Genomic DNA, 14,828 nt, shown 5'->3' with positions numbered 1-14,828 from the left:
GAAAAAAATTTAGTGGATGTGGATATAAGTTTCCTGCTAAGTGTGCGTACAGAAAAAACAGTTACCTGCAGAATGCTATTCCCTGCTTTCTTGTCTTTGGAACTATTGTTTTATTCCTCCCTTCACAACTGCTGGTTGGCTCTTTTCCTAGCTCTTCTGTTCTGTGTTGGCTGGAGTGCATGCCCTTTCCTGTCAGTGACTTGTTAAAACAAAACTATACTCAATGAGGTTCTGGTGTCATTGCCATTGAGAAAAACCTGCAACACAAGAGAAGAGCCCATCAACCTCAATGCACATTTCCAAGACTTATTGGTATGAACAGCCATCTGATATCCCTAAGATTTCTTAGACCTGTAGAGCCTTTCGATCTTCCCTGGTCTCATGTTCCTGATTAATATCAGCAACTTTGTCCTGCTGCTAAACTATGTGTGACCTTCCTATGCTACCTCGATCTCCTCTGAGCAGAAATACTCCTTTTGCAAAAGGCCGATATTCAAATCACCACCAATGATGACAGCTTGATGTCATCGTAACAGCAAAGCGAATCCTTCCATACGTCTTTGCATGCTTGATATGGGCATGAGTAGGATACACACTCAGCCACTGCTGTTGATGTCGTAAAGGCATATTAAAATGGAGACTAGGAATCCTTTTTGTGATAATGATTTTTGTTTTAATGCTTAGAATTGCACAGCATGTTGGTTTATATCTCACCAATCTTCTTTCTTCCCTTCTGTCCATTTACACAAACCTACTCCTGGCAAATAGTTTTATGGGGATTTTAACCACTTCAGGATTTTCTCTCCTTTCCCCCATTGCCCTTTCCCCTTCCTTCCCACATCTTTCCTTTCATTATTTCAGTGAATGAAAATATCATGTGGAGATACATTATGTTGTCAGATAACATTTAGTTATCCTCCTTTGTCAGTGAAGAACCCAAGGTAGTTGATGAGTATAGACTGTGTTAGGATGGAATCATACCAAGAGAACATGTGCTTATATTTCTAAAACTTGTATTTAGAGGTCTGAGATTTAGTAGCCCTTCTATCATGTGGTGCATCTGAATCTTTGAGGGAATTAGGGCAAAGATATATAGGAAGATTCCTTTATTTGTAAGCTTCAAACTTACTCCAGGTCAGCAATGCAGAAAACCTGCTGGTTTTAGGGCTTGTACAGGAAAAAGATCACACCCTGTCTTGCTCTTTCTGGACAGAAATGGCTGGGATTAAATTTGTTATGAGTGACATCCCCAGCCTCTTTTAAACTCGGGCTAAATGTCAATGGAGATGTGAAATGAACGGTATGCTTTTTATCTTTGTATCTGTTTCTCTGTATATAAGTTGCTTGTGTATTTTGCAAGTGTACCAAAAACTAACTTGTATTTCTTGTCACGGATGAGTAAAAGAAGGCAGATTCTAGAATTGCCTACCCAGGTCTTTGAGCAGTATTAATTTGGGAGGAATGGTCAGAGAGGAGGTGTTTTGCAAACAGTTTAGTCCGTAATCTGGTCCTTACTTATTCCAAGGTGCATCAGTCACACCTGAGCAAATGCAGAGAAAATCTTTTCAGTTTTCCTGATTTTTAGATTGATTATCTCTCAACAGCTCCTGAGTCATGAGGGCAGTGGCTGCTGTGTTTGGAAAAAGCAGTGAGGGAAGGCTGATGACATGTAAGGAATGAAGCAGCATTTGCAGAAAAAGCAGTGGCAAGTGATCTCATGGGTATCTTCCCTAAACATAAACAGACAGGACTGTTTTTGTTGTGACTAAAACTGGCTATTTCCCCTGTATCGTGCTTCCCTCATATCCTCCCTTCTCCTGCTTCTCCCTGCAGTTTCCTTGAAAAAATATTCCATTCATCACAAATAGAAATTTCTGGAAATGTATCAGTTCCAATCAAACTTACCAAGAATATTTTCAAAACTAAGATGAATTGTAAAGTAGGGTTTGAGAGAATTGATTAGAATAATTGCTTGAGTTTTGCATGCTCAATGCATATGATAATAAGAGTTGACCAATTTAGAGAAGTTTTCCCCACCACCCACCACTTTTCCTCTCCTTTTTAAATGTCTAGTATCATCCACTTTAAAAATCTCAAAAAATGGCCTTGCAATGCCAAGAAAATTTTCCTCTCTGATCTGACTGAAACTGGAAATCCTGCAAGAATGTGATACGTGATGTGGACTACATAATGCTCTCATAGGATGTGATGTTTTCAAGCTGCTTGTTCTGTGTGCAGCTAATCCATCTCCATTGGCATCATGGCTGCAGATTAAGCAGGGTCCATCTGCACACACATGTTACTTTTTATAGGGCAGAAATAGTCCTGTGGGACTGACAACCTTCTCATTTGCTGCTCTGGCCCATATAAGTCTGAGTCACAAACCCATGTGAATGGATGTTGCTCATTTGGAAGACTCAGCTTTTATGGAAGTTAATAGAAACTATATTTAAAAACCCCCATACTTTCATTTCTTTTGTGGTGAAGCATCCTATATCATTAGCTTTCAACCTGTATTAGTCCAATAAAGGCAATTAGTTTTCCCCATGGCAGAAAGCCTGTTCTGTATTTGGCAACTGCCCTTGGAGCATATCCTTGGAGCAGATGGCTGCTTGCCTGCCAAATAAGATACAAATTAGATTTCCAGATGATTGAGTGACGGTGGCAGGAAAGCAGCCGTCCATCTTAGCTCCTCCTCCATTGCAAATCCGGTTAATCGGTGAGAACATAACCACTCACTGCTGGAGCATGCCTTCTGCAGGGAAAACCTCTCTGTGCATGGGCCCCACAGGGAGGAGATGGGAGAAGTTAAAAGGAAATGTTTTGCTCCCTTAAATATTTATTTATAGTGAATAGCAAATCTATCTTCTACACAAGTGAATTTCCAACCCTTATTTAGTCCAGAAGGAAGGCAATAAATTAGAATCAACAGTCCCTGTAAGTGTCCCCATCAAAGTTCTGCACTGTCTTGTAACTAGGCTGAGCTTCCATGAAGCAGGAGGATAACTGTGGAGCTATATTGTGTGGCAGATATAATTATGATCAGCTTTTAGATTCAAAGACCAACTACCCATTAGCTGCATTTGTGTATCTATCAAATGGGAGTGCACTCTGCTTGGCCCAGGAGGACAGGCAGCAGCCTAGCAACTTGCGTTTCTCTCATGTATTTTTTCTTTCTGTGCTTTAAATAAGACGCAGCTTTATATTGAGACATGGTTGTTTTAATATAGTCAAAGGTGAGCAGGTGATTGCTGACAGGTAAAGGTGACAGCTGGACAAAGCACTTCAGTTCCGTTCCAAAACCCTTGGAAACAACCACAGACTCACCATGCACCTATGAAGTGAAGCCAAGTTACATTTGGAACCTCATGTTCTAGCTAGATAACCGGGAAAAAAAGAACAGTGAAAACAAAATAGCTTTGGAAAAAGACTCGAGGGAATAAATAAAAATATTTTTCTTACAGTAGAAAAATAAATTCAGTAGGACCACTAGTATGCTCGGCTACAAAAATGCATTTTCAATAAAGCTAACAGTTGTGCTGGTACAATTGTGAAGGGAATCTGGCTTAGCACAGAAGTCAGGGACCAGACCAGCAGCTGATGCAAGTACATGTGGTCTCTACTGAAATCCAGGAGGCTATACTTATCTACAAAAATGTGAAGAACTGGCTTGAGGACAACTACAGTCTAGGGACTTCTGCTCTTCCGTATTCCATTTGCTCTTCCATAAAGTGCAGGTTTCTCTGTGTCTTTGCCTTCTCTTCCTTTCATACAAATAGTGTGGAAAGGAGGATTTGTAAACCTACACTAATTTAATTAGTCAAATTTTCAGTATTCTTTTCTCTGAGGCATAATTCTTTCTATTTGGTGCATCAATGATTTCATAGATGTTAAACCAACTATATTAGTGTTTCTGTGAGGCAAAAAAGTAACACATTTGTTGTAACTGTATTTTCAGATTGTCAGTTTTCTACCCTTCATTAAAAATACATTGCCTTCTGCAGCTGTCCTTCAACCTAAGGAGACTTAGTTAAAGAAATACATATAATTATTTGATTTTTAAAGAAGGAATTTAGAGAGGATGAAGCCAGAGTTGACACCAAGTTTCCAGCAGGGTCAGCAACGCTGAGGTTTGCCATCCCATGGGCAGCTGGAGAGCGGGGTGTTGAGGCTGACTGGAGGAGAGGCAGGGAGGACTCAGCAGTGCTCAAGGTGGATGCAGGATATGGGCACAGAGAAGAGCAGCTGGGAGACCACAGGAGTTTTTATCAGGAGGCAGAGTTATAAGGTTACAGCATCTAGCAATTAGCAAAGCCCATGGCAGAGGAGTCGGAATGAGATGAGCTTGAAGGTTCCTTCCAACCCAAACTGTTCAATGATTTTATTGTTAAGTCACAATTTTAGTAGTAGCTGGTATGGAATTTGATGAGGAGGAGTGAGCAGGAAGGTCTGTGAGGCCTGTGGTGTGGGGGTTCTCTTTTTCTCCACATTTTTTGCTTCCCTGCAAAGAAGGATTGTGTGATGAAGTTCCAAAGAGGGTCTTGGAGAATCAATCAGGTTTTCTCCTCTTGCTGGTGCTCAGGATGGGGCTATATATGGGGCAGCAACAGTCCCTACCACTGTTGTGGGGCTGCCTTAAATAATCCCTCAGAAAAGCAGAGCTGTGTCAGCAAGAGACCAGTTGTGGCAGTCACAGAATAATCCCACAGTGCCAAGGCAGGGTGACTTGCCACCCCAGGCCACATCATATTTTCTGAGTATAGGTTCTCTGGAGGAAACTTCAAAGTTTGGCTGTGCTCTGAAAAGAAGCGAGAAGGGCTTTAAAGTTTCCATGTCTCTTATTCGTCAAAAAAAGTGCTCAGTTTAGAAGTAGAAGAAGGTTCATTGTCCTGCTGTTTCTTTGAATGTTCAAGCTGAACCTTTTCTCTGGCTTCCACCTGTTACAAAGGCATACTGCCCTAGATTTAGACCCTCTAAAGATATGTGTACAGTGGTTGAACAGCTATGAGGTTTTCTCCTAGTTTCATCTAATTTTTGTTTATGTTAAAAGCTCAAAGTAGATGAAGTGGTTACCGGGGCATTTAGCTAGCTGAGTGAAATCCACAGGTTGTCCAGTGTTAATTTTCAATAGTCCTTCTGTGGAAAATATAAATTGCCATCAATGCACTAGAGATTTAGAAGAAACTTTAAAACTATGATACTCTGAAAAGACACTTTTTTTGGCTAGTAAAAGCAACAGCAGTGGTATGCCAGTGTCACTCCATTGCCTGAAAGCAAACAGCCATATTGATTTAGGGTGAAAAAGAACTCAATTTAATTTACCTCCTTTAGCTGTATTGGCTTTGAATTGGTATCACAATAGAAGCCAGTGGTGGCCTAAAATGAATAAGCCTAAAAATCGCTAAAATCAGTGCACTAAAATCAATAGGCCTAATAGTCACTGCACAAAGAAAATACATCTAAAAGCTAAGGCTGTGTCCTCAGAGAATCATGTTCGGCTTGGAAACACTAGTGGATTTTTTCCCTATTTTGCAAGGTTGGTTAGAGGTAATTTGGTTTCGGTCTTAATTAGTTAATGGACAAACGGAGACATAAACGGTAGAAGACACATCTGTTGTCGTGCATTGACTGTGGCACAGGTAGTACTTGAATTAAATATTCTGGAATTTTTATTTTTACCTTGCTATAGAATCTAAGGTCTGAAATAGGAAATGCCTTAGCATATGCATCAGTATGTGCATTTCTATACACTGCCAATAAAATCTGTCTTGAGAGTAGCACACAGGCAATATGTAGACAAGAAAAGGAAATTTTTCAGAAATCCTGTGGAAACTTTAATTTGCCATGAACTTTTTATTTATTCATTCATTCACTATTTCATTTTAACTCTCTCTCTGTTTTTTGAGGAAAGAATCTTATACATCTAAATGAGACACTTGGAAAGCCGGACATAGACCACCAGGGTGAATTGGTGCTATGTAATATATGAATATTCAGAGGTGGTGGATGCTCTGTAGTAGAATAGAGCCTGGCTTCCCCCTCTGTAGAGGAGTCTATCACATAAAACAACTGGGAGGTGTATGGCAAATGTTTTTTTTCAAATATTTTTTTCAAATAATTTTTTCTTTCTCTCCTTTGCTATGAGTCAAGTGAGTATGATTTACTAAATGGTTCTAGGACATACTGTGCATCCTTGGGGCTAAGGACCTGCTTACACTTAGGCTAGACGCTGGAGTTTATCCACAACTATTTGCGCTCATAAATCAGAGCTTCACTAACACCTAACCCTTCAATTACCTTCTCTCCAACAGCAGATTTTTCATGTCAGTGCTGAGCTTTCCTTCCAGGCTCCCTCCCTCTTCTCTGTCCTATTTGTTAACCCTTATTAGAATGAATCTGCCCTAGTAGACCTGTTCTGGCCAATGTATTTATACTTCAAGCAGTCTCAGATCTATTTTAATTACTCTCCTTTTGGTTATTATTGCCTCTGCCTTCAGACTATTTTGCCTTCTTTCCCCACTTTGAAAACATTTGAAAGAGGTTTTGCAATTTTGCAACATCAGATAGATTTCTGCTGATCAGTTTCTAATATAATTTCAACTCCTCGGTAAATTGCAGTTTCTCCCTTTGGTTATCAGGGAAAGCAAGAAATCTTCAAATTTTGTACAGCAGCAAAATTGTCCAACAGTTCACAGTACTCATCACTTCCATCTATCTACAAAAGTTAGACCTCTGTCATTTTGATAGGGGACAATAGGAAAGGACAGATAATAAGCACATCTCAATAGAAGTTTATAATCAAAATTAAAGTCTAAATGATATAGAAGTGTTTTACTTAGTATTTTACTTATTTACTTTTCACAGCCACTGTATTCCTATAAAACCCCAAAACTAACAAACAAGCAAAACCCCAGCACACACATACCTTTTTCCCTCCTTGTCCCCCTCCACTTAATAAGAAAATTTGAGAATTTTTGCTGTTGAATCAAAATCTAAAAATAGTTTTAGAAAAGATGGATATTTGGTGTTTGCGTCTAATTTCAGTTAACATTGAATCAAATGAGACTGGATAGATAATTGGAGAGAATGTCAGAGTGGCAAAATATGGAGTAGATGCCATAAATAATCTTAACTGTTCTGCTGCCTATCTTCATGTGGTGTGACTTGTATATAAATATTCCATTATATGGAATGAGAGTTAATTGTGTAATCAGAATGATGTCTAAGCTATGATGCTACTTGTTGTATTTTTATGGTTAAGAAGAGGGAAACTATGATTTGTTTTAAGTAGATTGTGATTATTGTAAATGTTTGCAGGGATGGCCCTTACATAATTCATGGAGAAAATGCTGATGACATTTTCAAGTTCTCACAGAACTAGAACTTACACAACAGTAATAATAGCTGTGCTATAAATTATTTTCTTCAGAATTTTGTATTTGCTTGATGACTCTGATCTGTGACCTGCTATTAGGATTATTTACAGGAGCCTAAAATAAAAATACCTGTTCAAGGAAAGAAAGAAACCTGTATAGCCTATTGAGCTGGGCATTTTATTGCTGTATCCATAATGTGCTGTAATTAAAAAGAAAATAGAGTATTTGGGAAAAGTAGAGCAAAGACAGAAGGCTTTGATTCATGCTTATGTTTCTGCTGCCTTCATTGCTAATTGTCAACCAGTGAGACACTATAGCTGGTAGCAGTCTAAACCTGTTGTTAATTATGAGGGAGTAGGCTGAGACTTGCATCAGGGATGGACAATTTTGTATCTGGTTACTATTTTTATAGTAACTATTTTTTTGATCTCCTTTCTTCAGTGTTTGGTGTTGCTGTTTCTCAGCTATAGGATATGGAACTAGGTGAACCAAAAGCTTGAATCATGTACAGAAAATAGCAGCTAATCAATAAATGTTTTTCCTTGAACAGTACTGGTCACTGCTCCCTATTGCTCTCTATATAGAAACATCCATTTCATGCTCTTTGAAGCCTCTAAACAGAGAAGGGAGTTCATCTTGTTCTCAATGGTTTGCTTTTATAAAAAGTATTTTTCTTTAATTCAGCTATAAGTTTCTGGTTAAATGCTTCTCCTAAATGCTACTGATACAAGGTCTATTTCCAGTTTGCACAGATTTTTACTGTGATTAATAATTTTAATTCTGTTTCTAGCAAAATATAGATAGTAGATGCTAGCAGCCACGCCAGTGGCCCTGCTCCTTCTCCTGTTTAAAGACCAGCCTTTTTACTGGGTTATACTATTTCAGATTTTAGTGCAGAAGTATTTGTGCTGTTCTTTTTTTCTTGAAAAGACTTTTTGTTGTCTTGGTCACTTCTGTTCTAATGAAGTTGTTTGTAGCTAGTTGTCTTAAAAGATAATTTTCTTCACAAAGAAATGCAAAGTCTGCGCAGATTTGTTGCTTCTTTTTTGAATACTTCATTTGTTTACAGATGAAGTGTCTGGAGAGGGCTAACAGCTGACCACAATTTGCAAATGGAAGAAGAGTGACTTTGGTTTTAGTCATATAAGTTGCAAGATTTGGATGTCAGCAAATGTCACAGTGAATGATATTTTCTCTGGCATTTATTTATTTGGATATTTTTCTATATTTCTTTACATTTTTTTTGTGTTGTTGTTGTTGTGAATAACTTCAGTTGTTGTTGTTTTGTTTTTGTTTTGTGTGGTTCCTTCACACCAAAAATACTGAATTTTTCCTTCAGTTACTCTGCTCTAGAAAATCATACAGTTCCTATTGAAACACATCTGGAAGTCAGTATAATCCCAGTGGCATTCAGAACAACTGGTGTGTGCTAAATGGGATTGCAAAGAGAGCCACTCTTCATAAAACTCTACATGCCAAAATCCATTTAATGCTTCCTTTTAAGAGCCCCAGCTGAGTATAGAGTTTTGTTAGGCTTGACAAAGTAACATCTCACTCCTCAAGCAAATGCAACTAACATTGTAGGGAGGACAATTTTGATATGCTTAATAGTTCCAATTTTAAATCCTTGTTTTCTTCAGAATCTGCAGAAAACTACACTCTGCCCTGCTGCCTGCAGGTTTGAGGTGTTCCTGTCCATACTTTTTGAATTCTACAGGAAATTTATATATTCTACAGGAAAATTCTATACACTTAAAAAGGACCACGTTTGTGTATCTCATTTCCATGTGGTTGGCAGACAGGACTTGTGGTAGAAAATCACCAGGAAATGGATGTCAAGGCTCTAGAAAATGACAGGAGAAGTACTGATTTGGAACAGCCTTTCCTGACTGCATCATTTCAACGGGAAACCTCAAGTTGGAGGGATCCCAGTGACTAAAAATGGTGACTGAATGAAGAAGGTTCAGTCACCATTTTTTAGAGAGAACAGGTTATGAGCAAATTGGGGCTAATAAAGAAATACATGAACAGGAAGTGTCTGTCTGACTCAACTCAAAGATGGAAGTCAGATCTTATCCAAATTATCATTAGACTGAGTTTCTGTACATAATTTTGCATAAAGATCCTTTGTGTTAAGCTAATATCCAGAATGTAAGGATCTTTCTGATCATTGAATAAACCTTGTCTTTAAATGGAAGCTGAATTTTGCTCAGGTAACATTACAGGTTCCCATAGAAAGAGGTTTAAATATGGTGTATGTATCACCTTAGTGGCCAGATCTTAACATTTAAAAAATGCTCCTCCATATGCTACTTCTTTACAGAGGGATTATTTATTTATTTATTTATTTATTTTAATTTTTTTTTTGGTTAATGCAGGATGACCTTCCATTTGTTTGGGTTAGGCTCCATCATGGATTTGTGCTATTACATCCATGAGTAGCTGGAAACATAGAAGTTAGGGGTCCCTGCCAGTATTCATAAAACTGTGTTTGTACTTTATTTTTGCTGGCTTTTCATAGACAGAAGCTAATTAAATAATTTTTATTGTTTCATTAATTTTGGAATTGCACTATTAATCAAATATTAGTTGTCTCAACTGCACGTGTCTTCTGCTGTGCTTCCCCATTGTGAACACTTGGATGCACAAAGATATTACTTCTAACCAAAGAAAAAATATTTTTGCTTCACATTTCTTCTTTTTTTGAGTTTGTTCATTTAGTATAGAAGTCTACTCTTGTATTACTCATGAAAAATTTTATTGTTACAGGACTGTAGTAATGATCAAGTTCATGTTTTCTACTGACTGATATTTCAAACTTTCGAGGAAAATATATCCCACTCCCATCTAAAACTGGAGGACAGTCAATATCACTATACAAAGCAGCTAGATTCCTGGTAAGGCTAAGTGCTTTGGACAGACCTCAGCAGGTTTCTCACCTCTGCAGAATGCACAGAGCATAAGGCATTTCCAGTGCTTCCTCTCTGGAAGCTCTTTTGAAACAGCACTTAACACCATATATGGAAATTAATTTAAGCAGTAAATTAAATGCTTTTATGTGAGCCTGGGTATATTTAGAGCTTGGTTAAGGGGCTCCCAAAGTAGTTTGAGTACTTTTGTCCTCTCATCCTATTCCTATTCTCACTAATATCTATAAATCTTACTTGAAATTACAGAACTGAAGAAACTGTGCTAGTCTGTACTCAGCTGGGATAAGAAGTGACTCTCTGGTCCTGGGCCAGCAAGGTAATCAACTCTGTTAACCACTTCTAATTGCTCAGGATTGGTGCTTTAAAGTTTGAAATGAGATTATCATACTTCAAAGTTGAAGTTAAATACAAGTAAGGGACTGGAGGAGTTTGAGAGAGAGTGATGGAGTGGAAAAGTCCACTGCTCACGACTATGATACTCCATGTGTGTCTCTGAATACTAACCCCATCAATAGGCAATGTGCTTTTTATTTAAATGCTTATTTCTCCTGACTAAGTAGTACTTAAGAACTTCTTTTCAGAGTTAACTCTTGGAAAAGGATACATCTAAAATGAGGAACTATCTATTTGATGACAGGTTGCACAATGCCGATGTAGATGCTAGGGAACTGCAGAAAGTACTTGGTATCTAGTTAATCTGTAATCTTCTGGTGCAGAAAAGATGCTATGTTTAATAACTTGTTGACAAGTTTGGGGGCTGAGGTATCATGGCCAAGATGAAGAGTAAAATGTGGGACTAGGACTTGGAGCAGAACTTGCTTTATTCCAACACAGAAGGAAAAATACCTGACTGACCCCCACAGGAAATCTGACCTATTCACTAGATGTGATTTCAGCTTTTGTGGCACTTTCTCTCATGCCTCCACATTCCTGTTACAGTGAGTATATCTGTCTACAGCAGCAGTGTGGGACATCGTCTTGCTAATATGGTTCTGAAACTCCCCCCTAATTCTTCATGGCGTAGCTCAGATATCTTTGCATGTGTCCCTGTGTGTGCTAGGGAGAGGGAGCAATCCTGTGAAGAATTATTCTGCCCTGGTTTGTTTTCATTTTTATACTTTTGTCTCAGATTTTGGGTCACAAATGCCTTTTGGTCCAATTATCATCTGTCCCTTAGAGCTCAGTTTAATTTTTACAGCAAACACTGACTCTGATGTGTTTGCAGCTGTTACTATCTCTCTGAGTCTGAGTGAAATGAGGTTTGTTTCTTGTGTTCCTGCCCAGTTTGAACTCTTACTGGAGCACTCTGTGGGCTCCACTGCCAGAAGGTGCCCTCCTCCTGCCCCTGGCTTTATCACGCACTGGGTTTGTTTAATCTCCCCTCCTCTGATGTGGTCTGAGGGCTTTAGCAAGCTGTTTCCACCTTCCTGAGGGGAGAGGACTCTAGGGACAGACACGCTAGACTGACAGCAAGAGAGAGGGAGTGAGAGAGGAGGCTTTTACATACTGTGTGCTACCTGTCAAAGAAGAAAAACACCAAGATGTTATAATAAGGAAGAGTCTCCACAGACTTGACAGCTGAACTTCTGAATGAGCTGTAAAGTGCTTTTTAGCTCTCCCATGCATCAGAATTTGAAATGGTACCTGCTCATGAAGATGAGCACTCTCTCTGCCTTCTGCTGACTTCTGCAGAAGGTGTGGGGAAAATGCACTTGTCAGGCTTTGCTTCAAGGAATTGGGGCACTTGGGTTTAATCAACTCAGAGACTCTGCTTCAGAGGATAGCATTCTTTACAAGCAAACATCTCATTTACTCTTCCATGGAGAATCACACAATTTTGAAACAGATTCCAGAACTTAAATGATCAGTCTGAAGACTCCTTGACAAAGTGGATGCATCTAGATTGTTATGGTGGATGGTCCACAATTTCTGTGTAAAATACTGCATGGTGTTCCGCTGTGAAAGCCTTGGCATGGGCACAGAGAGGGGCCCAGTGAAAAGACAGTGTCAGTGTAGGGGTAATCAGACCATAAGGAAAAGGGAAGGTGCATACAGTATCCAATTGGTTGAGACAGTGCCCTTATTCCAGTCCCATTTAATCAAAATATAGCCACATATGAGCAGTGATTATATCACATGAACAGCTCTGGTTTGAGAATTGTTGATGCATCTTGCTCAGATAAATGTTTTTGGTTATTTGGGTTTGGACTTTTTGTTGTGATTGTTGCTTGTAGCTTGTTTTCTTAAAAGTAAAACATACTGTTTTACTTAAAATTAGTTAAAATGATTAAATTTCAAGAGAGATTATTCTTTTGTGTTAATTGTACATCTTATGAATGCTTATAGGTCAAAGAAAAGATTTTTCTTATATGTCTAACATATTTCTTATGTAGGAAACATTTTTCTTCTGCATCACTGTACATATCTGAGTATAAGACAGATGTAAGAAAAAATACAGATAGATCATATAGATGAGGACAAATTAAGTGTTCTGCTTGTGTCATAGCATGTAAAGACATGCTAAATAGTGGAAGGAAATAATGACAAACCCAAATACCTATTTATTTTTCTAAAACAATTTTGCATGATTACTTTTACACATACTCACTTGGGATGATAGTCTTATAAGGCTATAGGTTTAATTCTTCATTATTTCTTCTTACAGTACATGCATAAATGCATTAGTGGAGAACTGTATGAAAAATGTAGGTTAAGAATGGTGGTAATATTCCTAAAGCCATACATTATTTATTAAGTGCTGTTTCTTGAATTCTGATCTGGCATCAGCCACAGGAGATGTACAGAAAATGGACTTGACCAATATAGTGCAGCAATTGACTCGGCATTTGACCGAAATTCTTATTTGCCTAAAACACTTTTTCTTGGAAACAGCAGAGCATTTCAGTTGGGTTCCTCCTGCAAGTTTATGCTCTTATGGATCCAATTTCTCCTGTTCTGTGAGGTTTTTCCCGGGGGGGAAGTTGAGTGGTTGTACTTTATTTCTCTGTTCAGGAGTCTTACCTACTTATTCAAAGTAGCCATTGCCTTTCATCCTTGGTGTTTTCTGAAGACTTTCTTGGTTTCATTTTATAACTTTTCCTCTGACTCTACTTTCTGATGCCTAAGGAAAAAAATATAGTAATGCAACCACTCTGTGCCCTCTCTTCCTGTAGTCAGGATCTTTCCCTTACTTGTTAAAACACACTCCATGCTTTATCTGGGCTTGACAGGGTTTACTTCTTTTACTTTTTATTGATTAACTGATTTGCACACATCCAGACCAAGAATTTGCTGTGTTGTAGTTTTCTCTAAAGCTGTAAGGAGGTGATCTTCTAATCCCCAATCCTGCAACTGTGAGTACAGCTATTATAAAAATGCTCAGATTATTCTGTTCAATTACAAGGAAAACTGAGGACTTCTTTCACTGTAATCCCTTTTTTCCCACCCCTTGCTTCTTTTGTCACTCAGAAAGAACTTCAGAGTTCAGTTTCAGTTGGGAGCTTTGTAATAATGCAAAACCATAATTCCTTATATGATCCAACAACTTGTTCCTTTCAGTAGTAATATGAATGCAAAATTAGGGGTTAATACAGAGGATTATTATGATCATCCTAATAGTGTACGATTGCTATTATTTTAAACTCCTTTTTATTGTTTAGGTTTTTGGCTCTGTCTTTTTTTACCATCATAGCAGTCTTCTCTTTTGATGTGACTTTACCTGCTTCCAAATAGAGCAAAACCAGTGCTTTGTTTTCAACTCAGAGAATGTTTTACACAGAAAACTCTTAAAATATGGGAATTTTGAATATGAAGTATGCTTAGAATTTCAATAGGGTTCAGTCTTCATTAAATCTGTCATAGGTGAAATCTAGTGTGATATATTCTTTCATGATTTTGCATCCTAAATCAAAGGTTACTTATGCTGAAATCTGAAACTTTAAATCTTCTGTCAAATCTGACAGTAAATATATATAGATTTAGCTAGTAGTTTGGCAAATATTTGTGCTGCTAGAACAAGAACTTTTGAGGGTGAAAGTGGCAGTAGAATTACCTAGATTCAATAAGGTTAAGAAAGCTGGAAGAACTTTTGTACTCATTTCTTGTAAGTGATTTTGTAAAAAGAGCATTTTCCTCTGCCACTGCTATCCTGGATAAATCTGTTATAAAAGTTAAAACATTTATCAAAACTGCCTCAGATCCTATGACCCATAGAAGAAGGACTATCAGACCTTAATTGCAATAGCTGTGTAATTGCAGAACTTCCCTTCCCTTGTTCACCTACTCTCTGACCTTTATGTCAGCTTCTAATTTCCTCCTGTAATTGACTCTTCTTTCTGGAGCAGGAAACTATGGCAGCAAATGCATCTTAGTGCAGAGGAAGATCCAAACAGTGCTGTTGAATGTCTATCAAATTTACTTTATAATCAGGTTTTTTGGGGAAAGAAAAAAAAGCAGATAGTTTGAACAAGTTTCAGATGGAAAAGAAATTAGTTTCCCTAAATCTTGTTGTTTGTGAGCATTT

General features: G+C 38.1%; 1 long non-coding RNA gene across 3 annotated transcripts in view; it reads left to right on the top strand.

The window, feature by feature from the left end:
* Positions 1-14,828, top strand: part of LOC136291741 (uncharacterized) — a 34,035-nt gene that overhangs the window by 14,809 nt on the left and 4,398 nt on the right. For all 3 annotated transcript variants that reach the window (XR_010721687.1, XR_010721686.1, XR_010721688.1), the window contains exons 2-3: positions 10,146-10,273; positions 10,553-10,622. This is a non-coding gene — a long non-coding RNA (uncharacterized lncRNA). The remainder of the gene's footprint in view (positions 1-10,145; positions 10,274-10,552; positions 10,623-14,828) is intronic.

The sequence above is a fragment of the Chamaea fasciata genome, unplaced genomic scaffold, assembly GCF_029207755.1.
Source record: "Chamaea fasciata isolate MVZ Bird 193981 ecotype frontalis unplaced genomic scaffold, bChaFas1.0.hap1 SCAF_7, whole genome shotgun sequence".
NCBI lineage: Eukaryota > Metazoa > Chordata > Aves > Passeriformes > Sylviidae > Chamaea > Chamaea fasciata.
The sequence above is the reverse complement of the archived record's forward strand: the minus strand, read 5'-3'. Positions and strand labels throughout refer to the sequence as shown.